Source organism: Streptopelia decaocto (genome assembly GCF_964273445.1).
Source record: "Streptopelia decaocto genome assembly, chromosome: 1".
Taxonomy (NCBI): Eukaryota; Metazoa; Chordata; class Aves; order Columbiformes; family Columbidae; genus Streptopelia; species Streptopelia decaocto.
This window is the reverse complement of record NC_138663.1, coordinates 185,565,010-185,592,212: the sequence shown is the minus strand read 5'-3', so window position 1 is coordinate 185,592,212 and position 27,203 is coordinate 185,565,010. Positions and strand designations below refer to the sequence as shown.

The 27,203-nt window shown below is 37.5% G+C and overlaps 1 long non-coding RNA gene across 1 annotated transcript; it reads right to left on the bottom strand.

Annotated features, from left to right (window-relative positions):
- Window positions 1-3,621: 3,621 nt before the first annotated feature.
- On the bottom strand, window positions 3,622-18,549 carry LOC309440246. The gene is made up of 4 exons (XR_014184159.1): window positions 18,435-18,549; window positions 8,862-9,036; window positions 7,245-7,335; window positions 3,622-3,760 (listed from the first exon to the last, which is right to left on the bottom strand). It is a non-coding gene; the product is annotated as an uncharacterized lncRNA (long non-coding RNA).
- Window positions 18,550-27,203: the final 8,654 nt, after the last annotated feature.

Below are 27,203 nucleotides of genomic sequence, written 5' to 3'. Positions count from 1 at the left end.
GGTTGTGCTTTAAATGTATGTTCAATACATTTTGAGGATCTTGGTTGTTCTTTGATGTGGGATGAAACTATGCAACCAAACACAACACATTCCTGGGCAACCTGAAAAAACAAACAAACAAACAAACAAACAAAAACAAAAACAAACCAAAACCAAGGCATTTTCTTCTTTTGGTGCAAGTGTTCCTTATTTACCCCCATGTAACTAGGACCAGAATCTAGCCTCTAGAATGGAAATATCAGAAGACTAGAAGATCTGATTACTCCCTTCCTGCAGGAAAATCCAGTGGTGATCATAGAGGCATGCATAAGTTGAACCATGTCCAAATTCCTGCGCTTTACATTTCATGTAAAAAAAAACCTTTGCTGAAATTATGTAATGTGGAAAATATGCATTATTTAGGTATACCCTGACATATGTGATTGATAATGGTTATTAGCATATGCACATACTTGCAAGGAAAATGGAGCTTGGCTCAAATGGTAGATGTCTTATGTTTTATCTTGCAGGTGTACTTTGATGCTTTTGTTCTCAAGTATTTATAAAACCAATGATTGATGAATGAATATCGGTTCACCAGTTTAAGCACTAATCCCACCATAACACAGAGAAGCCGATGAGCCATTCTTTTAAGAGAGGATTTTTCATGGGAATTGGATTAGGCTATAATTCTTCCAACATTTAAATAGACATATTTATTTGCACAGTTAACGTTTTCATAATTAAGATATTATTTCACAGACAGTCCTATCAGTAATTAATGGAATGAGAGACATTTTGCCACACGCTTTTCTGTAGGTTTCAAATTTATTATGAAGTTACAGTCAGGATGATACATTTGAAGCTTTATGGTTTAGCTAATCTTTTCAGCCTTTTGTCAGAAGTTACTGGCTAATTGTTACCTTTACTATTCATCACTTATGACAGTGCAGAGCAGAATGAAAAAAATCAAGTGAAAAATATCTGTCTAAAAAAATATTTCTACCTCCTCTATTACTGTAGCTATGTGTCCGGGGAAATGCTCCAGGTGATTCATTTGATTTCCCTTCATCTTTCCAACTGTTAAAAAAAGGCCAGTCTAAGCTAATTGTTTTGTCTATTAGTGAGAAGAGAAGGACAGACCCCTCAAGGTCAATTTATCTCAACGATTTGAGACAGCTGAGAAGAGATGAATCACTCCCCTGACTACTGAGAGAGCCTGAAAAATGAGGTTACAGGAGGCATCTCAAGTTTTACTAAATAAATGGAGTTGAATTCTACTTTTTACAGGAAAGGTAATAACTTTAATTGGTCTAGTATTTCTAAAGCCTTGATCACAGGATGGAGCTACCCGAGTACAGGGCAAAGACTGAATTTACCAAACTCAGAGTTACTGCACAGTGGCTTTCTCCAAAGTAAACCTCTCGGGAGTGTAACCAGATGTAATATTTCTAGGTGAGGTTAGACTTGCATTACTTGAAATGGCTGTTTCAGAAGGTGGTATTTCTGTAATGCTTTTCCATACCTTTGAAACAAGAGGGTTTTTTTCCCCTTGCTAACCTGCTTGTTTGTTCATGGCTAAGGACAATGAACAGGTGTGCTCTTGGATGTGTGGCACTGAGATTATGTCTGTTAGAAAGTTATTTGGTGGTGCCATGGCCTCTTACTTACCAACATTCACTTTTTTCACTTCAGTGTGGCAGTTACTGAAATCAAGGATGTTTTAGACTCTGTTTTCTATGGTGGTTTTTTTTGTTTGGTGTTTTTTGCTGTTGTTGTTGTTTTGTTTGGTTGGTTGGTTTTTGATGTTTGAGGACTCTAGGTTTAAGCAAATCCAATGTCTGTGAAAAAAAGTCCTACCTTTACTTGTCTTTACCAAACCAAACACTTAGAAACACTTTTCAGCAGACTCTGGAAAGCAGAAGGAAGCTCAAGGTGGACATGCCTACCCAAAGAGGGTAAGAAACAAGACACTGTTCTCACTGTTCAGTATTTCCCCTCAGATTTTTTTTTTTTGTTTGTTTGTTTTGTCTCTGTAACTTCCTCATGACAATTTGCATGTAGAAGGGCTACAGAGGTCCTCAGCATTTCTTATTCTGTGCTAACATGAGTAGAGGTGACACAAACCTTCCTCATCCCTTGACTTAAATGTTGATGGGAATAATATAGTCCTTCACCCACACTGTCCCATCATATACACACCTCTCCTTGGGATTATTGTTTTCTGTGGTTATGGCACAGAATGAGGGAATTTCTTAGATTTTACAGTCTTCTGCTCTTTCTTGTTCAAAGTGCACAGTCTTGAGCTATTTTGGCACAATGTTACTCTCAAATCAACATTTATTTGCTATTGTCTTCTATTTAAAATATAACTGAAACAACTGCATATCTGAGAGAAGCATATTTCATGAACTTAATATCACTTTGATAAATAAGGCGAAACCAGATATCTTCCTCAGTACGTGAAAACATTTATTGTAAAGCTGTCAGTTATTACATGGTGACAATATTGTTTAACAAGAACTAAACCTTGTGCTCAGTTTTGGTTTTCATGTTTCTGAAGGAAATTAGTAAGGATGAAGGAATGACATGCCACTTCCCAAGCCTAGCCAGAACAAATTTAGGATTAAGTTATAAATGCCATGACTTATAGTTTCTATACTGCTTGTTCTGTGAGACAATTCTAAAGGTACAACTCTGTGAAAAATAGCAAAAAATCAATTGCCTGTGACCTCGCGTGTTTAGTGCACTGAAAGTCATGTGTTTCAGAGCTGTTTCCTCTCAGTGTTGGCCTACGCTGTCAGTGTACTGTGTGAGGAGACCTGTTGCTCTGCCAGAAGAAAATTCCTATGTCTGAAGGTAGTGCTGGAAGTGGAAGTCCAGCCCTAAGCCAGCTGCTCATGCAGCAGCTTCTTATACATCTCTGTTGCTGCTTTTCCTTGAGTGTTACATGAAGCATAGCATATGTTAAATAGTAATTTAGAGAATCAATTTCATTCTGAGTTAATTAAAGCTCTTTCAGCGACACTGCTGCTGCAGAAACTTGCTTGATGTAGGTGTATCATCCTTATGTTGACTGTAAAGAGTACTGCTGCTCAGTCCCCTCACTGCCTCAGTGAGGTAAGAGCTTGAATAGGATTAAACCCAAGGCAGAACTGAAGGTAGTGTTGATATGAAAGGAGAAGAGTTTGAAGAATTCCAGTCCTCAGTAATAACCCTGTATTACGTATTATTTCCATCCACTGTTGTGACAAATCTAAGCATGCAGATAGTATGTCCAGTCCTGAAAGTCACATTATCAGGTAGTAACATAAAAATGTGTCAGCTTTGTTCTTCCTAAAAATATTTATTTTTCCTCAGAATTTTGAATCAAGTATTACAATAATTATTTGTTGTAACTTTTCCAGTGCACCGTTCTTATGAAATAGAAAATATGTCTAATGGTCAAATTGATGGCTTCCATTTACCAGTAATAATTGCTAACATTAAAAAAAATTGTGAATACTTATAAATTTATAGAATTTTTTTGCAGGTGAGTACTTCTACTCAGTTCAGAGAAAATAAGCAGATCCAGAGAAGAAAGGTACACACACATGACTACAAATCAGAATCTTTGGAAGAAATTCCATTCCAGAAAGCCTGTTGATTAAATAAAATTATTATTTATATTGTACAATAACTTCTCCTTTTCCCTATTATGATGACGTGCGAACAATTGTACAGCAATTTCTCTCATTGTGTATTCAGCTTTAGATGGAATGTAAAAAACTTGAATTTGTACCTGAAAGGAGAGATGAAGCAAGATTCACCTATAAGAACAGGATAATCACTCAACTTAAGAGAAACTTCCAAGTCAAATTCAAAGACAATTCAGACAACTAGCATAGCATTTTATGCAAGGATGTAAACTCAATATATTAAGAAATCCAGAGCAATTAAAATGTTCTGCATGTCATTCATCTTAAAAATATCGTAGACCATGACCAGAATTGCGATAATAGCTCCTTATAATCACCTTCTTCTTTCCTTATTATAACATTTTACACTACACTAAGCACTAATTGAAGTTTAAGTCACAATATTTCAGAGAGCAATTAAATAATACATGTTTAAAAAAGAAATAAGCCCACCTTAATTACAGTTAATACATTTTTTTTTTGTTTAATAGCCCGAGAAGCCTTTGTTATGTTATATACAAGATTGTCTATATCACACAGCCCATAATAATAGTTTTCAGTTTCAGTACAATGTCTGGTAATATTTTATGTTTTGATAATTTATTTCTCCCTCACTCCCAAAGCACACATCTCTAATTATATCTGCCAACCCACACCCCACAATTGTAAGAATATCAAAATTCCTGAATGATGCAAAAAACTTCATAACAACATATTAACAGATGTGACAGAACAATGTTGTGAGGGAAACAAATGAGTTGGTAGAGTCTCCAGCTAGGCAATTTGATATTTTATTTAAAATCTGTGATAATTTAATTGTTGGGTTTTGCTTTTAATTTGATAAATAAATTGTGAGAATGAAAGCTCCAGATTCAGAAACAGTTGAGTTTGATGAAAGAGTTTATTGGGCTTTGGATTTGCCCCAGAGATAGCAATAATCTTCAATTTAATTTGCAGAATAATTGCTTGAGTCAGCACTAGCCATAGCCAGCAATATTCCCTGCAGTGACTGAAGCATTCGTAGCTTGCCCATCTGTCTGGAACTTGATTGGTTTGCATGGGATAAATCCTTTGGTTACTGACTGAAGCTAGGCAGTAGTGATGGTTTGTTACTATAAAGATGGGAATAATCAGTAATAACTGCTGTCTACAATGACTCAAAACTTAGAGTGGCAGAATGTTGAAACAGTTGAGGTTTGAAGGCACCTTTGGAGACCACCTAGTCTAACCCCTCTGCTCAGAGCAGGTTGAGCTACAAGAAGGTTGCTCACATCTGTGTCTAGTCAGGTTCTGAACATATCCATGGATGGAGATTCCACATCTGTAAGCAAACTACTCTAGTATCTTAACACCCTCACACTGAAACTTTTTTCTTATGTTTAAATGGAATTTACTGTATTTCAGGTTTTGCCCATTGCCTTTTGTCTTGTGACTGGGAGTCTGATGTTCAGGTGTTCATACACATTGCATATAGGCTCAGAGGTGTCCCTCTAAGACTCTTCTTCTCCAGGCTGGACTGTCCCAGCTCTCTCAGGCTTTCTTCATGCATAAGATACTCCAAAGCCATAATCCAAATGCCCTTCACTGGACATTCTCCCATGAGTCCATGTCTCTCTTTTACCTGGGGAGACCAAACATGTATGTAAGACCTCAGCTATGTCTCAGCAGTGCTGAGAAGAGGACAAGGATCATCTCAGGCTGCTGGCAACACTTTTTCTAATGCAGACCAGGAGGCTGTTGGCCTTCTTTGCAATGAGAGTGCTTTGATGGCTCATGACCAGTTTGTTGTCTACCGGCACCCCACGTACCAAGCTGATTTTCATCTGGTCTGTCCCCAGCATGTACAGGCACGTGGGGTTGTTCTTCCCTAGGACTTTCCCTTTGTTGAACTTCATGAGGTTTCGGTCCAGTCATTTCTCCAGCCTGTTGAGGTCCCTCTGAATGCTAGCTTAGCTCTGGTGTATCAGCAACTCCTCCCAGAGTTGTATCATTTGCAAATTTGCTGAAGGTGCACTTTGTCATCCAGGTCATTAATGAGAATGTTAAACATGAATGATTCCATATTGACCCTTGAGGTACACCGGCTGTGACTTGCCTCCTACTGGTCTTCGTGCCATTAATCACAGTCCTTTGAGCCTGGCTTTTCAACTAGTTTTAAATACACTTGACTGTCCACTTACTGAGTTTGTCCATGAGGATGTTGAAGGACCTGCTAAAATCAAGACACAACAACCACTGTTCTTCCTTCATTCCCCAGCTTGTTCATTTGATCATGGAAGGCAATCAGGTTGGCTGAGTGGGGTTTCCCATTAACTGATCCATGCTGACTACAACCTTCTTGTCTTTCATATAGTGAGAAATGGCTTCTAGGTTTATTTACCGCACCAGCTTCCAGGTGATCAAGGTGAAACTGACTGGCTTGTAGTTCTCAGGCTCTCCTTTCTTTTCCTGAAGACAGGAGTGACATTTGCTGTCTTCCAGAAGGCCAAATATTGTGAGATAAAAAGCTGTGGAGCTGTTAGCACTGCTCTCACACTACTCACATGTGCTGAAACTTGCTGCTAAATAGTTTTTTTCCCCTAAAAAATTACATATTTGTTGTAAATATCTTCATTGTTATTCATCATTCCACATACTTTGCATGCCTAGTACCGGAAGGTTTACTAGTGGCACTGAAGTGATGGGTCTGCATCTGTTTCTTTGGTTTTGATGTTTGCCTTTGTGACTTGCAGGGCTGAGAAACACCCCAGCTGGATATCCCTGTTCTTATCAGCACTACCCACTTCAATAAGATGCTGAAACTTGTTTTCTTTGGGGCTTTCACTTGTAAGTCAGGTTTTCAGAAAGAAAGCATGGAGCTTTGTAAGCTCTGTCTATCATTAGAGTTACAGACTTAAGAACAGGACATGCACAGTTGAATGTTCAGCCTGGTGAAATGTGGTTTCCACACCCTGCAGTACCTATAGACTGCCAGCAACGTACACAGACATGGCAGAGTGAAGTGGACAAATGTGCTGTATGCCCTTATGCTTGGTGTGAGGATGCAGAGAAATTTCCAAGGGAGAAAAAGCAGTTTGAATAGAACTGAAGGACTGAATAGGGTTGAAGGAACTATGACTGGTACAGCCAAAGTCATACTTTCCTTTAAGGACAATTCACTGAGAGAACTGTCCTCAGCCCCACAGATGGATTTTATCGGGCACTAGGTGTTTTGCTCCAAGAGAGAGCCCTGGAAAGAACTGGTAGTTATGCAATGTGGAAGATGGGGGAAACAGGAGTAAATTAAAGACCTCTGCAGAGAAAGGTGTTCCCAATGCAATCCATGCCTTTGGTGTGAGATCAGCAGGATTTGTAAGAAATTTGGATGCAAGGCTGTCTAATTTCTGGGTCATAAATGAGGTCAGGAGATAGATTCCTCTGACGGGTCCACATAAAATAGCAAGCTTCTGGATCTAAGTTTCAGCAAGAAAAATACCATTTGTGAGAAATTTCAGGTGTAATTCAGACACCTATGGAACTGAGTAGGGTTTCTTACTTTTTTACTTACCGCTTTACTTCATGTAAGAGGTTATAGTTTGTCTAATTTACCTGTTTAAGTGCTCATTTGAAGCATAAGTTGAGTACTCATCTGGACCTCACCCCTGGACCTCTGAAATCATTTGTCAGAAGAATGGCATTTCTGTTACAACACACAGAATAATTGAGTGTTAGTTACATTTAAGACAGGTATGAAATATAGCAGAAATATTTTGTCTGTGGAATGGATGGATCACGTATTTTCCTTTTTGAGGATTTGCCTATTAAAATATAAATTGTTTGCAAAACACAGTATTTAAGTCTACCCTCCACCCATCAGCAGAATTAAAACCATTATTTGTTAAACTTCTTAGTAATATAATAGAATATAAAAAGAAGATTTACAGGGCAGTAAATTGTTTAAAAAGTAAAGTGCAGTTAAAATAACCATTTAACTTGATAAATCACCAACAAAAACAAATCTAATTTGCAACTGGTTATTCTAATTAGATCCAAGCTTTCAAAAGTACAGAAAGAACAAATAACCTGCTAATACAGGGTAGCACTGTTTTTTTGTTACTAAGGAAAATGTATTTCATTAGGGTAAAAAATGGGGTACTAACTGTTTTTTACAGTTACTATAATTTGCCTTTGTTATGACTTCTATTTATTTTCCCAGCTCCACTGCACTTCTGACTTACACAGCCATCAGAATTTATATTGTACTATACTCTTTATTGAAAACTAAAATGAGAGAAAAATTTGCAGTATCACCTAATTTTCAGCCATATTTCTGGCTGGTTTTATGCTACCAGCCAAATTTTCAGGTTATGAGTCTCATGCATCCACAGATTTAATAGTCAAACACTTAAGTTATGATAATTTTTGCACATAGGAATATGTATGGACCTGCTTTTTTGTATAAAACAGCATGATCACATGGCCTTAACTTGAGACCTCAGTCTTAGAAACAGTTCTGTATGTGTCAAATGTAAGGTGTGTGTACAGCATTGCTTTTGTTTCTTCTGTCATTTCTTGAATGATAAATCAAAATAAAATTCAGACTGGACAAAAAAGTAACAATTCATTCTTCCATAACACCCAGTCACATTCTTGTGGCTGCTTTTCAGGTATAGTAATTTCTTGTGTCTTTGGATGCTGCTTTTAGCATCTCCCAGGCCACATTGAAGATGGTTATTACTAAGTGTCTGATTTTCCGTGGCTGATGACGCCTTTCATGCTGCTAAAGTGATTCAGAAAGTGATATAATATTGTAATGTGACAATATTCACATGACACAAGCAGATATCAAATATGAAGAAGCATCTTAGACTAGTAAAATTAAAACAACATTGTAATTAAACTGAACAGTCATAAATCTGGAAAACTCAGACATCTACAAAACAGAAAAGAAAAAAAAAATCTGTAGAAAAAAATGTACAGATATTTCAGTTAAAAGCAAGTACTGCAAAGAAAACTATGGAGAAAGGTTGCTCATGAAGTGGACTGCTAACAAAAAACAGGAATATGTTTAAAACAGATTTCAGTGTAATGCTTCAACACACTAATGCCTCTGCATGGAAAAAATGTGGATGATGTCTCTCTTGATAAAAGTGAAAGAATCAATATCTTTGGATTAATATGCCAAGTAACATATAAATTTCACCATCTGAAATAGTAAGAAAATACCTGAACGGGTGCAGCAGGCCTGCCTGGCTGATAAGTTGGTGAGAAGAACAGAGCTGGATTCAGTTGGATTATCTTTAATGATCTGTATTTTTAGTAGAATAATGTGCTGGGGAAAAGAAGAAAACCTTCACAAAGTAGCATAAGTTTCAGTTGAGTCCTCATGTAGATGGTTCCCCTGATATCCAAAGAAAAAAATAATAAAAAAAAAAAGACGAAAGGAAAGAATCAATCGTCTTCTAAATTTGTTTTTATAAAGTTGTTTAAAACATCAGTCTTGCAAACATTTACTTCCATGTTTAATTTTAATTACATATCACCTGGGATATTGAAGCCATGTGTCATTACTCACAACACAAAGTTTAACCACTTCAATATGGTGCTGGAAGGAATTATTTAAAAAAGGGGACAGAACTGAAAGAAACTATTCCTGCTAATTTTCAGAAGGAAATGTTTTGAAAATAATATTTATGACCTTATTTTTGGAGAACGTGTGAAAAGTTCCTCAGGCATGAAAAACTTGAATAAGTACTGCAGTTTGTATAACAGCATGGTAAAAATAACCTGGTTGTGATCCCGCACCCCTCTAAAAAATATCCCCTACCAAGCCAAAAAACCAAGCAAGTGCACTACCCCAAGGCAGATGAATATTTGTAATTTAATTTATTCCTTTATTTTTACACATGTGATAAGCTGGAGAAATATTAAACTCTTCTAGTAAAAAAGTTGATTCTCCATTCTGCTAGGTATTTGCTGAAGCAATAATTCACTAATAATGTTAATTTAAAAAGTTCTTATAAACAATTCTTTACTGTTTTGTAGAGATTTGAAGTAACATTTTGACGAAATATGTTTCTAGTGAGCTTGCATCAATTTAAAGAAAATATAACCCTTCACCTTCAAAAAAGCCCTGTGAAACACAAGTTTTCTTAAAAACAACCCAAACAAACAAAACCCCACAAAACTTGGAAAAGCTTAAAAAAAAATTAAATTATATGGTATCAAATTTTCTTTCTTTCTAAGTCAAATATGTTCTATTTATTTTCAACTTTCATTTCTGTTCACAAAAAAAAAAAAAAAAAAAAAGAAAAAAGAAAAAAAAAAGAGTCAAAATGCTTTTGTTTCCTGAAAACCAAAAATTCTGAATTTTGACATGCTCTGGTCACCATAGAAGAGTTTCTAACCATGGATTTATGGGTAGCTGGTGGTTATTTTCCCCTCAGCTCCCTCAGTAGTCAAGGGTGAGAAATCAGCAGTGTACATTTTATGGTAGGTTTCCTCTCTGTCCCACGGTATGTAGATGGTATTGCCAATTTTACAGCACAGTTTTATGCTATGTATATCTCAGGCAGTCTAACTTTTCAGTAGTACTCTCTCTGCTCCTGTTGATACTCCTTGTTGCATATTGCCACTGCTTCGTCTATGTAAGCACTGGTATTTTTCTGACCCTATGATGATCTGCTTCTAGGAGCGAACCTCCCTACCCACCCTAAATCCTAGTATTTATAAGAACAACTGAGGTTTTTTTTGTTGTTCATTTCTGCAAACTAGATCACTGTAAGTCAGATGTGCATTAATGCAAGAAAGAGGGCAGGAATGGTTGCCTGAGGGCAGGGAGTAAGCACTGATGCTGCTGGCAACAGCCTGTTGTTACATTAAACTGTACCATTAGATTCTATTTCATGAGACAATGATCACCCTGTGAGTTACTTCCAGCAGAGACAGTAAAAGGCTGCAATACTAACTTACACTATTTGTTTAATTTTTAAAAGCTTTTAGTCAGATAAATCACACTGGTAGCCTGTAAGAGGTATTGTGTGTGTTATAAAACAACAGCAACAAATTCTTCATTTTTGCAGTATAAAAACAAAACAATAAATGACCCTGTTAGACCAGAAACCTATATGTAAAGGAACATATATCACATATTTTAGCTAGTATGTCTTTCCTGAAGGCCAAAGAGAAAATGATGTTTATTATTTCCTAGGATAAAACAGCTGAAATGTACAATTCCAAAAGCCACGTACACTGGGGAGAAGTGAATTCCTACAGGTCAAAGTTTTCTGAACTTCTAATTCTGATGGGAGTCCAGAAGGCAATTAGAGTTTCTTAACCTCTGGGAAGCCAAATTATATCTGTTACGTGATTACTCTAATATGAGTACAAGGCTATAAAAAGATATAATAGGAAATACTGAATAATCAACTGTTTGGAAAGGAAAGGAAATCCTCTTGCCTAGTTTTTAAGCCAATTCTTGTTGCAAGTTGAGAGAAATTACGGAGAAATTTCTGACAAGGACTTGCTGTCTCTTGCCTTCCTTTGAGTTGTCTAGCCCAGAACATTGCTGGTCACAAAACCATGGTCTATATGTTGGGCTGACCCCATGAGAGGTCTGTTCCCCCTCAGTATGTCACAAAATATGTCTCTACATTTTGCAAAGTATACCTTTATGTTTAACTTTGATTCTTTTTGAATAACCAGGGGAAAAAGCACCACTATGTTGGCGTATTTCTTGCGGGATCAAACCACTGAGTTGAGAACATGATGGCATTGTCATCTGTATTGTGTTGTCTGGAAAACAGAGTGGAGTAAAAATTGTCAAAATCCCTTGCTTCAATACAATCATGGAAGACATTAAAAAATATGTTTTAAAATCTTCTAGAAACAAAGTCTAAGTCTTTCTGCAGCTTAGAGTCATTTGAGAAAAACAAATCCATACACGCAAACCTTGTATTTACTTGAAATATTGGAAATGCAAGTTAGCAAAGTTCACATAGTCACCCCATCCATTAATTAATGATTTTATTGTATTTTTAGGACTGAGCCATGACTTTGTAGTTTTGGAAAATAACAAGGCCGAACCAGGACACGTATTTCTGTCTGAAAGAATAACTATGACAAAACTGGCAAGTACAACTCTGAAGCTGTTTTCTTCAGGGTAAATGCAAGCTTTTTATTATAACCCATCCTCTGAGAACCTGGGATACACTGAAACAGAGAGGTGACCTTTCCACTTGAACCATGGAATACCAAAAGTCAAACAAAGCATTGCATTGTAGTGCACATATTGTCCTCCAGTTAAGCACGTTGAAGGGTGTTTATTGCAGATATTTATATTAAATACTATGGGGAATGTTCTTTTTTCTTCCATCTGAGGATTGCAGATGTTATTTATTTTGCCATTCAATGTACCATGCTGCTTTTGGGAAATAACAAAGCAGAGAGATACAAGCATTTCTGGCTTTATGTGAAGGAGAGCTGAGTTTTCCAGCAAATGAACAGCACAGTGGGAAAAAAAAAAAAAAAACAATGTTAGTTTTCAATGGATAAGCAGCAAACTGTTTCCAAAATTATAGCTTAAGTTCACAAAATGTCTTTAAGTTTGCAGAGTGGCTGCTTGCCCATAGGCAACTTGAGGTAACGCCAAATGCCAGATTAGTTATATGCTTTGAAATAAGGTCCTTGTTCAAGAGACTGCTTCTCGTTCTTTTCCATATTTACCTCCAGTTTAAGCTAACAGAAAGATGGTCTGAAATTAGTTTGAGACCCTGAAAATTTGAACACATCTGAAAAGTTGCATTGATCAAATGTAATGGATTTGCTTGCTTGTACTTGCAAATGTAGAAATGTATCTTGGATATCAACTTGGTGGAAAACTTGAGCAAGGATGTTTTATGTGAACATATTATGATTGAAGATATAATTTAATAACATTGTTGAGAGTCCTTGATGCATATGTCCTGCCAGATTGGCCTTGGAAGCCGTTACGTGGTTTGCCTGATGCATGTGGAAATGAGTGGGAATAATTTCACAGATTTCAGTAGGTTTCACTGATTGACTTCACCATCATGTTATTCAGTATATGTTCACTTTTGTTTATGGCACTTCCTTTTCTTGTCACATGGTTTAACTTTTCTCTATTGCTCTTATAGAGCAGACAAACAAGAAACGAACATTAAAACAGGGTGGTGAGCCAGGAACAGAAATCAGTCATTCGGTGCCCAGTACTCAGCTGTGGAAACGGGTTGTGATTGAAAAAGGGGAATATTTTGATTTAATTACTAAGTCTATGGAAAATTAACACAGTGGGTCTTTTTTTACCACTTTTGGAATGTTTATAAAACAAACTACTTTGAGCTTTTGGCAGTTCAGTAGGATTTTGCCATAAACTTTATTCCCCATTTCCTCTGTCGTGAATAGAGAGCCTGGAAATAGCCTTTCATGTTGCCAAAAATGAAATATGTGGACATTTGTATGTAGATATAGTAGAGTGAAAAACCTTTAAATTAAAGTTTATTTCCTGATTAAGATCTAGCTGCATTTACCTGTGATGACGTGACTTTTAAAAATCCAGCTGCATTTATCTATAATCACTTGGCCTTTTACTTGGTGAAGATTGCTAATGATTTCCCCACTAATCACACTACCAGTGGCTCTCCACAGTAAAAGAGAGGGATTGCACAGTACTGTACCATGAACAAGGCTCCAGCACAGGCTGTGAAAAAAGAGTTGAGATTTTCTGTTATGGATCAGAGAGCCTTGGGAAGGACCTGACTGCAAATGGGGATGGAAATGCTCTGGAGGAGCTGAAGGCATCTGAAGAAAGGCAGTTACTACAGAAAGAGTCCTTGGGAAAGAGTCTGGCATATGAGCTTTATAACGCAGAATGAAGTTACTCTATGCTTTATAGTAGTAGATTTGGCAGAGGAAGGGAACAAGATAGATCTCTATGATAAAAATTATAATTTCACTAACAACATGAACATTAAAAAGAAAAAAGAAAAGAGAAAAAAGAAAAAAGGAAAAAAGATAGTGTTGGCTTGCCTAAAATTCAGCTGACAAAAAAGCCTTTTCCATTTGAATGCTAGAAAGGATTTGGCAATGTTGGGCACAAGGGGATATCCACCAAAGGAGGTGTTAGGTTTTCCTTGTTTCAGAAGGGAAATTGCTTAAAAATGTCTGATTATTAATCTATCTATGGAGTGTGTGTTCTCTTGACCTAAATTCATTTTTTTCCACCTTTAAAGCAGGTTTCAAAGGACTCCTTGTGTGGAGTTAATCAAAGTGTTTTAGATTTTGGTATAGAATATAATGGGCTATTTTATTTTGCATAATTATTCTTTGGGAAAAAAATAGCTGGTTTTGTTTGGAACCCACTGAAATAAAACCCTCTTTGTTAGAAGTAAAAGGGTCTGGGCCTTCTTCTTAGTCAATTCTACAGAAATGAGATTTCCTTTCAAGTGTGATTTATTGGCAGTCTTTGATGTTATGATTCATTAAACATCTCATCCAGATCCTCTTGAAGGTAAAACTCAGTAGACCTTCAGTCAATCTTAGGATGTTTATGGAGGAGTTCTAACTGTGAAAACAGTGGGATTATAAATTTTGTCCCTACATAAACTTTCCAACAGCATTGCAATGCTGAGGTTATTAGTTAATTTTTGTTTCCTGTACAAATAAACAAATCTGTGATGTTTCTATAGAGCTATTGGTTATATAGCACAAACGTTCAACCTTACAAGTCTGAATTCCATTTTTGTACTTATGAAACACAATAAATAAAAAGTCATTCATATTAAACCAAAAAGAACCACACTTTTTGTTCCTAAATTCCAGAAATGGCCAGATGTTTTAAACCTTAAAGTGAGATAGTCCAGAATTTGAGGAATGATGCCTGGTCACGGCACCTGGTTTTGTGTACATAAAGACATCACATGGCCAGGTGTTGACCTTCAGGTTGCATCTGTTCCTACTCAGGCACTTCCTCTTGACTGGTGTGTTGTGTGCCAGTGACAAGCTGCTGGTAGGGGTGGCTCCAGGGTGGCCTCTGTGTGGAGAGGCCGGGCTGCCCCATGGTGGTTCCAGCCAGCTCCAACCAACCCACCGCACAGCACAGCTGAGCCCCTCAGCCAACATGGTGGAGCCTCTGGGAAAGTGCATTTAAGAAAGGAGGAAAAAAATGTGTGAGAAAAACCCTGCAAGCACCCAGGTGAGAGAAGAAGGGCTCTCCAGATGCTGGAGTAGAGATTTCCCTGCAGCCAGTAGAGAAGATGCTGGTGAAGCAGGTTGTTGTGCTGTAGCCCATGGAAAGGACCAGCCCATAGTAGATATGCACACCGCAGGCTGTGAGGGACCCCATGCCAGAGCAGGTGGATGTACCCTGAAGGAAGCTGCAGCCATTGGAGACCCCACGCTGGAGCAGACTCCTGGCAGGACCTGCAACCCATGGAGAGGAACCCATACAGGAGCAGAAACTGCAGCCTGTGGCTGAGTCATGGTGGAGCAGGGGAAAAGTGTGAGGAGGAAAGGGTGGCAGAGAGGAGCCATTACAGACTGACCACAACTTCCCATTCCTCTTTTGCCACTTGGGAAGTGGAAGGAGTTAGGAAGGAAGGTGTGAAGTTGAGCCTGGAAAGAAGAGGTTGTGTGGGGAAAGCGTTGTTAATTTTATCTTTGCTCCTCATCATATGGCTCTTTTATTTTAAACAAAGTAATTTTCCCCAAGTAGAGTCTGTTTTGCCCTTGATGGTAATTGACATTAACGTGTGGCGACATCCCTGCCTGTGTCTTGACCTACAAGCTTTTTCATCTTATTTTCTCCCCTCCAATCCTGTTGAGGGGGCAGAGTGAGACAGCGGCTGGGTGGATGTTTGGCAACCACACAAAGTCAACCCACCAAAGCTGGCAGGACTAAGGAGAACCTCACCTCATCTCCCTTGCCCTTCTCTCCAGCCCCTGCAGTCCTGTGGACACGCTTGATATGACCAAGCTCACTCCAGCAATACCACTAGTACCCATGCTGATGACCAAAAAAGTACAAGCACTCAAGGTCCTCTGCACTCTTTCTGTAACACCCCACGTCTGCGATGCTGGCAAGCAACACATCTCCAGGACAACAGGTCTAGCCTGGTGCCTCTGTTCCCTGTAGCAGGGAGTCCACAGCCACACTAAATAAAGCATTCTGCTGTATCTAGCACACGCTTTTTGCTCAAGAAAATATCCAAATCATAAGAGGAATTAAGCTAAACTTTCTCCAGTATTTGCTCATTTTCCACCCTGTTTTCTGTGTGCCCAATATATGGCATGCAGCAAAATAGATGTTACATAAATGAGCTCTTCTCCATCAAAGGAACGTACCCTTTCCAAGTCAGTGGATATTCTTCATCAGTCTTTGAAGATGTATGCTATGTAGAACTGCCTACTACGTATAGACGAGTCTTTGCCTATATGAGCTGCTCTGCTAATGGTGTTGTGAAAGGTATTGGACTTACAAAGGAAGAACTGAGATGTGCACACATGGCAAATGAGACTGTTCAATGGAAAATCCACAGAGAACTTATATTCAGTGTGCCAAGAACTTCAATATCTTCATGCAAAAACCAAGAAAGAAATAAAATTTAAATAAGTGCATAAGAACCAGCATATTTGTTTGTTCTCCTTTTGGCCGAGAATTTGGTTTAAGTCATCTTTTCCTCCTCTTTTTCCATTATAAAATTTCTACGTGTATGCACTCCTCCAACTTTGTTTTTGACATTCATGATACTCACATATGGTAATCATTAACTACTGCAAAAAAGTACTACAGTTGATTTAATTATTTTCCTAGAACATTATTTGAGGAATTCAGGTACAAGGACAAGTTCTTAGAGGTACACACTATGCTCAGTACCATCTTCTAATGAGGAACATACATACTTAGTTTTGGAAACAACATTATATATGTCATGACTGCATATATATGTCATGACTGCATTTCTCAATGGAAAACATAAAGGCATGCTCAATATTTTGCATGCAGATGGACAAAGTTGTAGTCTTGCAAAGAAGAATAGTGAAACAACTCAAGCCCAGAAAACTTCAGTGTTCAGACCTGGAGAGAACTTTTGTACTCTAGCTCTGATTTATAAAGCAGTTCAGAACGTGAGCTATGCCATTAAGTAAAGTTCTTCCTTTGTGTCTTTTTGACATCAACCTTTGCCTAATACAGGTTAAAATACTGGTTTACAGATCAGCTTTGTTGCTTGTGACCCAACAAGATTCTACTGTGCTATCAGCAAATCCAACCTTATTGTTCCACCTTTATGGGTCAAGGTCACTCAGATTTTACAGTTTTTGAACTGGGCTGGTTTTCATGACTTGTACTTTTCTTTCTTTACAATAACATAACCCTTCCTTATCAAGACTTTCAAGATTGTTCTTGTTTGTCCTAGTTTCCTACTTACCCATGGACCTCTTTTTCTACCTGCACCTGATCCAGCCCCAGAACTGAGGGACACCCTTCAGCTGATATGACAAGACCCTTGGCTAGACTCTAACTCCTCTCTAAACAAATAACTTATTCCATGGAAATCACAGCTGTGTAAGCAGAAGTTAGTGCTGTAAATAACTCTCCATGGTCAAAGGAAATTGTCAATGTGATTGGCCTCTTGTCTAAATAATAGTGTGGTTTGCTAGGTCAAGGTTAATGGCGGCAGCCTCATACTTTTGGTGAGTGAGATTTGGACAAATGTGAAGCCTAATTATGCCTGTACTTAGATGGTGTCTCATTAAGCATTTCCTTCATGAAGTTTTGCAGAAGTTGGAGATATAAGGTTCATATACTAAAGTGAGCTAACCAGACCTTTAAACTGAAATTCAATTCACCTGTCTCTATCAATCTGAAAATTAGCTGTATAGTGTAGCCTGTGTAGTTATCAGAGAGCACGAGGTACCTCAAGGGTCACATCCTTCATTTGATCAGTGGTAACACAATTTTCTTTCCTTTTGTCCTTCCTTGCCAAAAAGGAAGTGTGCATACTGACTTGAAGAGAATTGAGCTGCTGTCATAGTGAGTTTTAATGACAAAGCATTTCTGGATTTTCAGCACCATGGAATATCATTGACATTCTCTCAAAGTGGCAATTCAAGCATGACCACTGGGCATACTTATTTATCAATGTTACATTTTCAAAACTGTATATTTCATTACTTTTTTCCACAGAAAAACAATTTTTCGCTCTTTTCCAATTATTTCTAATAATGCATGGAATTATACAGACAATACTAGAAAATAAATCATTTGACCTTTCAGTTACCATCATTAGTATGCCTAAAATGCTGCATAAAGTTGTGTATATCTGTATCTACCTTTGATCATTTTTTAACAAAACTAGTTTTTTAGGAAAACCTAAGTGAAAACAAATGTTAATAACGTCACTGAAAGTTCCTGGAAACTTGAAGAATTGTTTTATTCCCTTCAGGGCTGGTTATATAGTTCTATGAGTTTATAAAATATTTTGACTATTTTACATTTTAAAACTCCCACTTTGTTGCCATAAGTTATAAAAATAGTTCCTAGCATAATGTCAATGATTTCATTCATAGCAGCAGTTCAAGAGAACATCCACCATTCAGGAGGACTGCTGCATGCAAAATGAGATCTTCAAATAAAGTACACAGACTGACACAGGAGTTGTGGGCTTACAGAGACGTGTGCTGGGCTGAGGAGAAGCTGCTCCACCCTGAATGTCAGCTGTGGTGAACATTTTATTCAGAGCTGCTGCTGCCAGGAAAAAAAAAGCATAGCTGTCAACTAACCTGTTGTGCCTGTGGTCCCTGGGCAAGGAATCTGCACTCCATGTACAACTAAGGAGCAGCAGGCATGTGAAATGTTCTTCCATTCATCCCTAGCTGGTAGGGCATGAGAATATACATATGGGCTACATAGAATATACATATAGGGGTTATATATATATGGGGAGGGGGGAAGTACCATTAATAAGTAGATTGTGCCATATATTAGAAAATGTGTAACCATATGTGGAAAGCTCAATGACCCAAATGGGAATTTCTCCAAGCTTGTAAAAAACCCCAGAATCTGGACAATAAACTGGAAATTCTGAATTCACCCTGGGTTAGGCACAGATTGTGGTTTCACTGGTATATCGCTATTGATCATGTCATGGAACGTGTTTATGCAGAAAAGGTGTCACTTTTCTGTGTCTATGCAGTTGCTTTTTGTATTTTCTTGGAGTATCATAAATGTTATGACATTAAATATACTTAAAATAACAGAAATCCCAAATCAGCAACTTTCTAGCTTCCTTTGATAAGCTGTCACATGGCACTTCACTCTTTCACTGAATGTGTGTGCTTTAAATTACCTTGAACAGAAATCATTATTAGTCCTCTGAGTCAGCCAGGAAGCAGAAGTCTTTGTCCAGTTTTCCTGAGGGTACTGCTCTTTATCTTGAAGTTTCAGAAACGTGTCCAAAAAAACCCTCCTCTGTAACACTCCTCAAAACATGCCTGTCCAAACTGTGATTTAGATTTCCATTTAGATGTTAGTCTAAAAGCAAGCTTAATGCTGACAGAAAAGTGCAACCACAGGTTTTACACTGTTCATGAAAAACAGAGTTTATTTTCCTTAAAAAGCTGCTTATGTACACATGGAAAAGTGTTCAGGACTCTCTCTGGTCATTCACAAGCAACAGGAACACAACCGAGGCTACGAAGGAGGCAGGACAGTGTGTGTCCTTCAGAGGTGTTTGCTCTCTGCCTTTAGTGCCACAGCCTTTTCCACAGTGGGGCTGCATGTTGCTTTTGAAGCCCCGACATCTATCCTCACAGTGAGCATGGACACAGCCGTCATATCTCACAGAGCAATATGGCATACTAGAACAGGACTTATGCAGCAGCTCAGCTTATATTTTGTCCTCATTACTTCCCCAAATATTCAAACTTTATTTTTCCACAAGAGTGCAGAAGTTTGCCAGCCACACACAGGGCAGTAAATCTTCAGCTTTTTACTGTTATGTCCTGTGTTCACCTCCACACCTGTCACCTCTGAGGCCTCAATGGGCTCATGAAGGATCTTAACTACATATTGCAGGTTTTATCAGCAGAGATTATAAAAACAGAAATAGAAATACGTAGCAGGGGACATATTTATAAACAGGCAGGGCCTGTGCTTACTGTACACTTTCTGCCTTAGACAGTGAGGCTGATGAAGGTTAACTCATATGTTTTAGAGTGAAGAATTTTCATGCTTGTCCCAAAGAAGAGTACAACATGAAGGAGACAGAGGTAATAGCTGGAATACTAATTTTCATGGTATGTGCTCACACAGCGGGACAACTGAAACAGAAGGAAGAGAAATATCTAGAAATAGGATGTGGTGGACATTGGTCATAGTCAGCAGTTCTCTCATACTGTGCAAGCTATGTTTCAGATTGAAGTGGCCAGACACTTGAGCAATGATGATAGAACAGGAGTAAAGACAGAGAAAGAAGGGGAGAAGTTACTAATGTGGCAAATACACAGAGGAAGTTTCGATGGGTCAAGACAAGCCAAACAGATTTGTTGCACCTTTCTTATTAAGAAGAACAGATTTTTGTTTCAGCAGCAACAAGAAAGCAGTAAATTATTAATTCATGGGCTGGTACTGTGGAGTCCTGCTCCTCCACTTGCTTGTTTGCTTAATGGCTTTGAAGTACTTGGAAAAACCCTGAGACACTGCTCCATCACTGTGTGCTCTAATGAGTCTGTGTGGCATAGCCTGTATAAAAGTTGATAAATGTCTAAGAAATCATTGCTGAAGATGAGCACTAGGCCTGTGTATGTGAGAGAATAAACTTTTTGTTCTCATACCTACAAGAGCAGGAGTGAGATTCACACTGTGGGAGGACTTGCTTAAAGGTTACTCTTGGCATTTCATAAAGTATTTGCAGAGCTTTGTGTGCTCTAGAGTGTTTTCTATATGTAGCAGGTTCTTCCTATTTTTTATTTTAGTTTATTTTATAGAGGCTGTGTTTCCATGTGAATTTCTTTAGTGACCATACCTGATTAAGCAATTTATTTTGTCTCTTCCCTGAACACTCCGAGAGTGTTTGCAGACCCATTTTCTAAAGTGGATTATGATGCTGATCCAGCTGAAGACAAAACAATTTTTCTTCCCAGCTGGAGACATTCCTTAGTCCAGTTCAAATTATGGGTCCTTAACCAGCTCTGCTTATACAGCACTGAGAGATGTGCAAAGGCAGAAATGTGCTATGCAGGCAAAAATAGCTCAAGCCACTCTGCTGCTCATTCTGAGGCCACAAATGTATAGCACAACCATAGCATGGATAAGGATGGCATGGTTTCGGGCTGTTCCTTTGTCCCTCTTTCCCCTGCCCATAGCCATTTATTGTCTCCTCTTCTCATGTGCTAGCACTGCAGTTCAGCAGACTGAGTGATAAATGGGCTTAGAAAGCTGGAGATAAACTGAAAAATAAATGGGCTGTTTTCAGCTGGACTGGCTCCCTGATTCAGCTTCAGCCAGTTAAACACATGCCAATGTAGTTTCATGGCAGGATAGACTAAATTTAAGACTTAGGGTTAGACTTTAACTCCTATGGAATTTTGTGCACGAAACCTACACAGCCTACATCACCTTCTCTCTATCTTTTTTGTCTGAATAAGGCTGTAAAACATTAACCCCCAAGCTGCAGGATTTAGGCAGTGTGGAGCTTGGCCTTAATTCTGTATCATATGTTCTAAATTCTCCTAGAGACAAGGAATCTTGCTTTATTCAACAGATGAAATAATATTGGTTTCAGGCAAAAATAAGAGGACAATAGAGATAATAGAGTTGTAAAAATGTTGTCTTTGCAGGCCTCTTCCACAAGAATTAGAGAAATGCATAAAAATGCAGAAATACAAAGCAAAAGACTTCCTTTCCCATGAAGGCTACTCTTTAAACCCAGTTTCTACTAGGTAGAAGAGATGACTAGTCGCAGCAACATTTCCTGGTCCATTTTGATGTATTTTCACATTTTAAGAAGCTGCCCTTAAGATGGTGGCTGTCTATCCTGAAGTTTGGGCTTTTCTTTCTGTTTCATACTTTACAAATACAAAATGACTAGCCTTGTATATATTCTTTAGTCAAGGACCCAAGGAATTTCTGTGTGTTATGATGTCAAAAATACAATATTGGTGGTGAAGAACTAAAAATAACTCACCTCATGGACACAAATAGTTATATTGGTAGTCAAGAAAAAAAAGGTAGCCTGTGAGGTTTCTTTTTTTTTTGAGGAAAATCAATTCCCTGCACTTCCGGCTGCTGCAAGGATGAAGTCAACACATGCAACACAGACGCTGTCATTGTAGATTTAGTTGCATTAGTTTCCTATCTGGCTGTAATATCTAGCTACTCACTCAGCTAATAAGAGGACAGGACAGGAGAGCAAAAAGGAGTCTCCAAAAAGGCATAAAACTATAATCTCCTGAATTTATGCTATAGCACTGCTTTGGTAAAACAAATAAGGACTAAGTTGTATGTGTGATACTGGGAGTAATTTCTGCTATCATTTGCACTATTAAAAAGACAACTTTAAATTGCTGAAGTAGCTCTTCCAAAACATTACTTAGTTTAGAGGTACAATAAATGGGTGAAGATATGCCCAATCTCATAGGCCTATTTAAATTGTTAGTATAATAAAATTAATGTGTTGAGTATAAATGAAAGCCAAGGGTTCTTTCCTTTGCTTTACCTCTATTTTCCTGTCCACCATTTCACCTATTTAAGCTTCAGCTTTCCCATGTTTTAAATGGAGAAACCTTAGTTCCCAGACCTTCTTCTCTATGTTTTGAACTCTATCAATGAAAAGCCATATGTAAGAGCACAAATGTATTATTATTAACTGTAGCATGTGTATCTAAACTCAGTATGTAGTAAATCTTTTTGAAAAACAGTCGTACCAGATTTGAAAGGAAAAGCTGATTTTTATCAGATTATTACAGAAAGATTATTTTTAAATAAACTGGTGTTAGGGAGAGACTACCATTGCATTTGCAATATTTACAGTTTTAGAATCTAATTTCAGATACTTTTCTTTCTCTCTTTTAGGAATCTTGTTGTCTGACTATGTCCAAGTATCTAGATAATCCAGAAATTATTTGAATGACAAACTGAGAATAATCTTTGATTGATGAATTAAGTTAATATCTTGCATCTGGAAAGAGTCACACAGCAAATATGTAGCTCTTCTTCCATTTCTGTTAATATATTTGATTTTACAGACTCCAAGGCAAGTCATAGCAGAAATAAGGTTACTGTAAGTCATATCTCCTTTGGGGACAAGAAATGCGTTATGTAGTCTGACAATGCAGTAAACAAAAACAAAACAGAAATGGCCAGAAGCATCACTCTCTGATCTTTTTTTCTCAGTGATCTCAGCCCTCTGCCAATGACTCATTTCCAGAGAGAAATTCAAATTGGAGGTACTACCAGAAAATCAAGTCCAGCCTGAAAGAAGGGTCCTTAAGGAGGTTCCTTCATACAAGCCGCAGCTCAAGATCAGCTCTTGAGTATCATGTATGTATGACAAATGTTTTCATAACTTTTTTTGAAAGATCTCCTGTTATGGAAATCTTCTACCACAATCTATTTCAGTACTTGATACTCATATTATCACATATTATTACTCATATTAGTAGACTTTTCTTGATGCTCAGTCTCAGTCTTATAATTTAAACCCATTAATTGTTGTATTTGTCACAGTAATGTAAAAATATTTTATTCTTTCTCTCTTCAAATCAGCCATGTATATATTTGAACAGTGTTTACTTTGTGTCCTCTTACTTTCCTCCAGTTTAAACATCATAGTTCTTCAGTCTTTCCTCACAGGCAATTTTTTTAGACTAGTTTCCCTGCTTTCTACTGAACTTTCTGCAATTAGTTGTGCCATCAGTTCATATATTTTCTCCAATCTTCCACTCCCAGATGTGCTTTATCTCAAGTCTAACATCCTTTCACCTTGAATAGAAAGATTCCTCAATACATCTTCTTCAGATTGTACCTCTGCTTACATAAAACATAATGTCTTTTTGCAACAACATCAGTGCTGACTCATTTTCAGTTTTGATAATCAAATCATCTCTATTGTTTGTTTTTGGAAGAATTCCTGCAAACATGTTGTTCCTCAATACATAATTCATGTGTCTCCTTCTTCTTTCCCAAGGTGCATTTGTCCCTATTGAATTATTTTTTCTGATCATGATATCAGTTTGCAAAGATTTCACATTCTGACCCTGTTCTCTGGAATACTGGTAGTTTTGGCTGTGTTTAGTTAGTTCAGTGTTTGTGAATTCAGTAAGCACTTTCCCCATTCACAATCCTTGCCAATAACAAAAAAGAATATGAATGGTGCCATATGCAAGACAGAATGGTGATCTACATTTAATGAGTTGATGCTGAGACAGTGTTGTGTCATTCATTCACTCAGTGGTTGTTGTGCACCCAGGAGAGTAACTTTGGTGCACAGTTCTGTAGCCAGCCAGTAGTGACAAGGGAATGTCTCAGCAACAAATTTATTGATATCTCATGAATCTCCCCCACCCCATTCCTAGCTTAATGAAAATTTAATTCTTATATTGTCTGAGGTCCCAATCCTGTCTCTTCTTTACCTTCACTTTGGTTCTGGCTCCCAACAAAGTCTATTACACTCCTGTTCCATATCTCAGTCCCTTTCTTGCTGTTCTGTTTCTTTAGTTTCCTCATTTGCATCTTGCTTTCTGCCCATGCTTTTGTCTCAGCCTATGAAGTTGTGCAAAATGACTCTTTTTATTGACCACGCCTCTGACTGTCAAAATGCCCCTTTAGGTAGCGGAATGTTTTCACATCTTCATTTCTGGGTCACCACAAAGCTTTGTTGTAGAGCACGCCTCCTGATCAGAGCATACCTCCTGACTGTAACATCTTGAATCATTGTCCAGCATCTTACCATCAGGTCTGACTGCTCATCCCTGACATTGCAAAACATATAAGGTAGAAATCTAACTCTGTGCTTGTGACATCACACCAGTGTGATACATACCAGTTTCTTGAACGACCAGTTTCACCAGCTTGCTTTCAGGTTGATGTTTTAAAATATCTTAGGTTCAGGAAAGCAATAAATAATTAATTATCAGCATATTGTAGCAGACAGAACCCTCATTTTTTTTTGGACATGTATATTGCCATATGCACACAGAGACACATAGATAGACATGCACATATGGACAGCTATGAAGAATTGTTATTCCACTTACAGAAAATAACTGATTAGTCTTGAGACTTGTGTTTTCATGAGGATGATACATAAATGGAAAATATAAGCACATACTTCCCATGTAGTATCTTAATACTGGCTTGGAAGAACTCTCTCTAGGGCCCAGAGGGACTACACATTAGCCTTCTGGTCCGATGACTTGTCAGCTGTGATCTCCCACATACAGTAGGAATGGGTTTGAGCCATACATTTTGTTTGTTTGCTTTAATGATTAAAAATATCTTCTGCACATCAAAGACACTTTCTTGCTATTTGAATTTTCCAAACTGTGATGTGTGGGTGGATATTTAGAGCCAAACCAGCAGAGCTCCTGCTTTCAAAGACTTTATAATACGAAGTCTATTCCAGTAAATTATTCTTTGGAATAGTGTCTTTTTAAGTTGTGTTTGCTCTGGAGAATCTGATCTTCAGGAATGTGGTCTTCTTGTGTATCTCACAAAGTTTAACTTTGTTTAAAACAAGATAGGATGTTAATCTCTGTCAAAATATAAGCTCAAAGCTATTCATGAAGTCACAGAAAACATGTGCCATGGTTTTACAAGCACAGCAGCAAGTACAAACAAAAGTACTTTCTTGTTGTAAGGAGAAAACGTGATCATTGCAGTAAGGATGAATGTAAATCATAAAGACTGACAACTTGAAGGAAAAAGCTGCTTCCTTGGGTGAATTACAGGTGATTGCATGATGGCACATGTGTGTTATTAGATGAAAAAAAATTATATTGGATTCTCAGAACAGATTTTAGAGATGAAAGCTGAAATGGAAAAAAGAAAGCCTTTTATTTTCTTTTTTTTTCTTCTTTTTTTTTTTTTTTTTTTTTAGAATGTTCCCATGCATTTTCTTCTCATCCATGTTAAAAAATTCTGTACAAAAAGTCAAATATCATTTTGCTTAGAGAAAGAGATGTATTTGGGAATGTTCTTTCCTTTTTGGAAATGGAGAGAAAAACTAAATAGGAGTGCATGAAAAACAAAACCAAAAACAACAACAAAAAACACAAACAAAAACGACCAAACAACCAAATCAAACCAAACAAACCAAAACCCCAAAACACAGTTAAAAACTTGTTTTAGTTAACAAATGAAAAACATGATGTTCTTGTTCTATTCACCAAACCACTGTCTGTGGTAATTTTTTTTAAATGGCACTCTTCGAAAAGCTTTAACGTCTGTTAAATTCATTATAACAAAACAACTGTGACTCTTAAACCAACATTTTGCATATCTTTCACTTGAACATGGCAGCACAGCACTGTTGCTTGTTTCAGCAATAAAAAGTTTTCTCAGGTGTTGCTCAAGTAACAGTACAGAAAACTACCACAAAGGGAAAATTTATGGTAGTTCTGTCTCTTTATTTTTTAAGCCTCAAAATTCCCCTTGAAGAAAATACAGGCATAGTTGGTAGTGGGCACCTTGTAAGAATGAAATGCTGTTGCCAAAAAATAAGTAGTCGTCTTGAAATACAAAGTTAATGGTTACATTTTTCTCATTTTCAGTTCTTTCAGTGGAAGCCAATTTTCACCGCAACCTTGTTATTTGTCCAAAGTAGAAAGAAAGGTCTATATCATGTCTGAAATGTGCTTAAAGTTACTTATGTGTCTGAAAAGCTTTTCCTCTTAAGTAGGTTTAAAAACATGTATTTCTGAAATAAAGAAAAGGAAATTCATTGACCGAAGACATATTTCACTAATACTGTTCTTAATATGAAATTCAGCTTATAGCTGAATGAAGGAAATTCTTTTTTCTTCTACTATTCAAACTTCACGCTGAAGCTATAGCCAGTTAACCAATATTTGCTTCTGTTAGTAATAAGAATTTTCAGTTCAGCTGAAGCCTGTGGCTTCTTAATTATTAATATATGTTGGTGACTTACAACAAATGCAGAGATCAAAAATCAGATCACAGCTGAAAGCAAGGAATCTAATCTCATCAATGAATACTTACCCACACCTTCTGACAAGAAGATTTCAGGTTACAGGTGAACACAGGAAATCCCCACTGATTTAGGGTTTATTATAAAGGCAATAAGATCACTGCCATTGGAAAGCTCCAGATTTCAAAGTTTGAATGTATTTGTCATTACCTTTAGTTTACTAATGCCATAATTCCTTGATAAATGAGATTAATGCAGAATTAAGGTATGTGACTATGATACTGATTTGATTTGGGTTTGGTAATTATACAAGGTGGTTGAATTAAAAAAAAGAGTTGGATTAGGTAGTTAGGGATTTATTGAACTTCAGTTAAATGGAAGGGTTAATTCAGCTAAGGCCTGA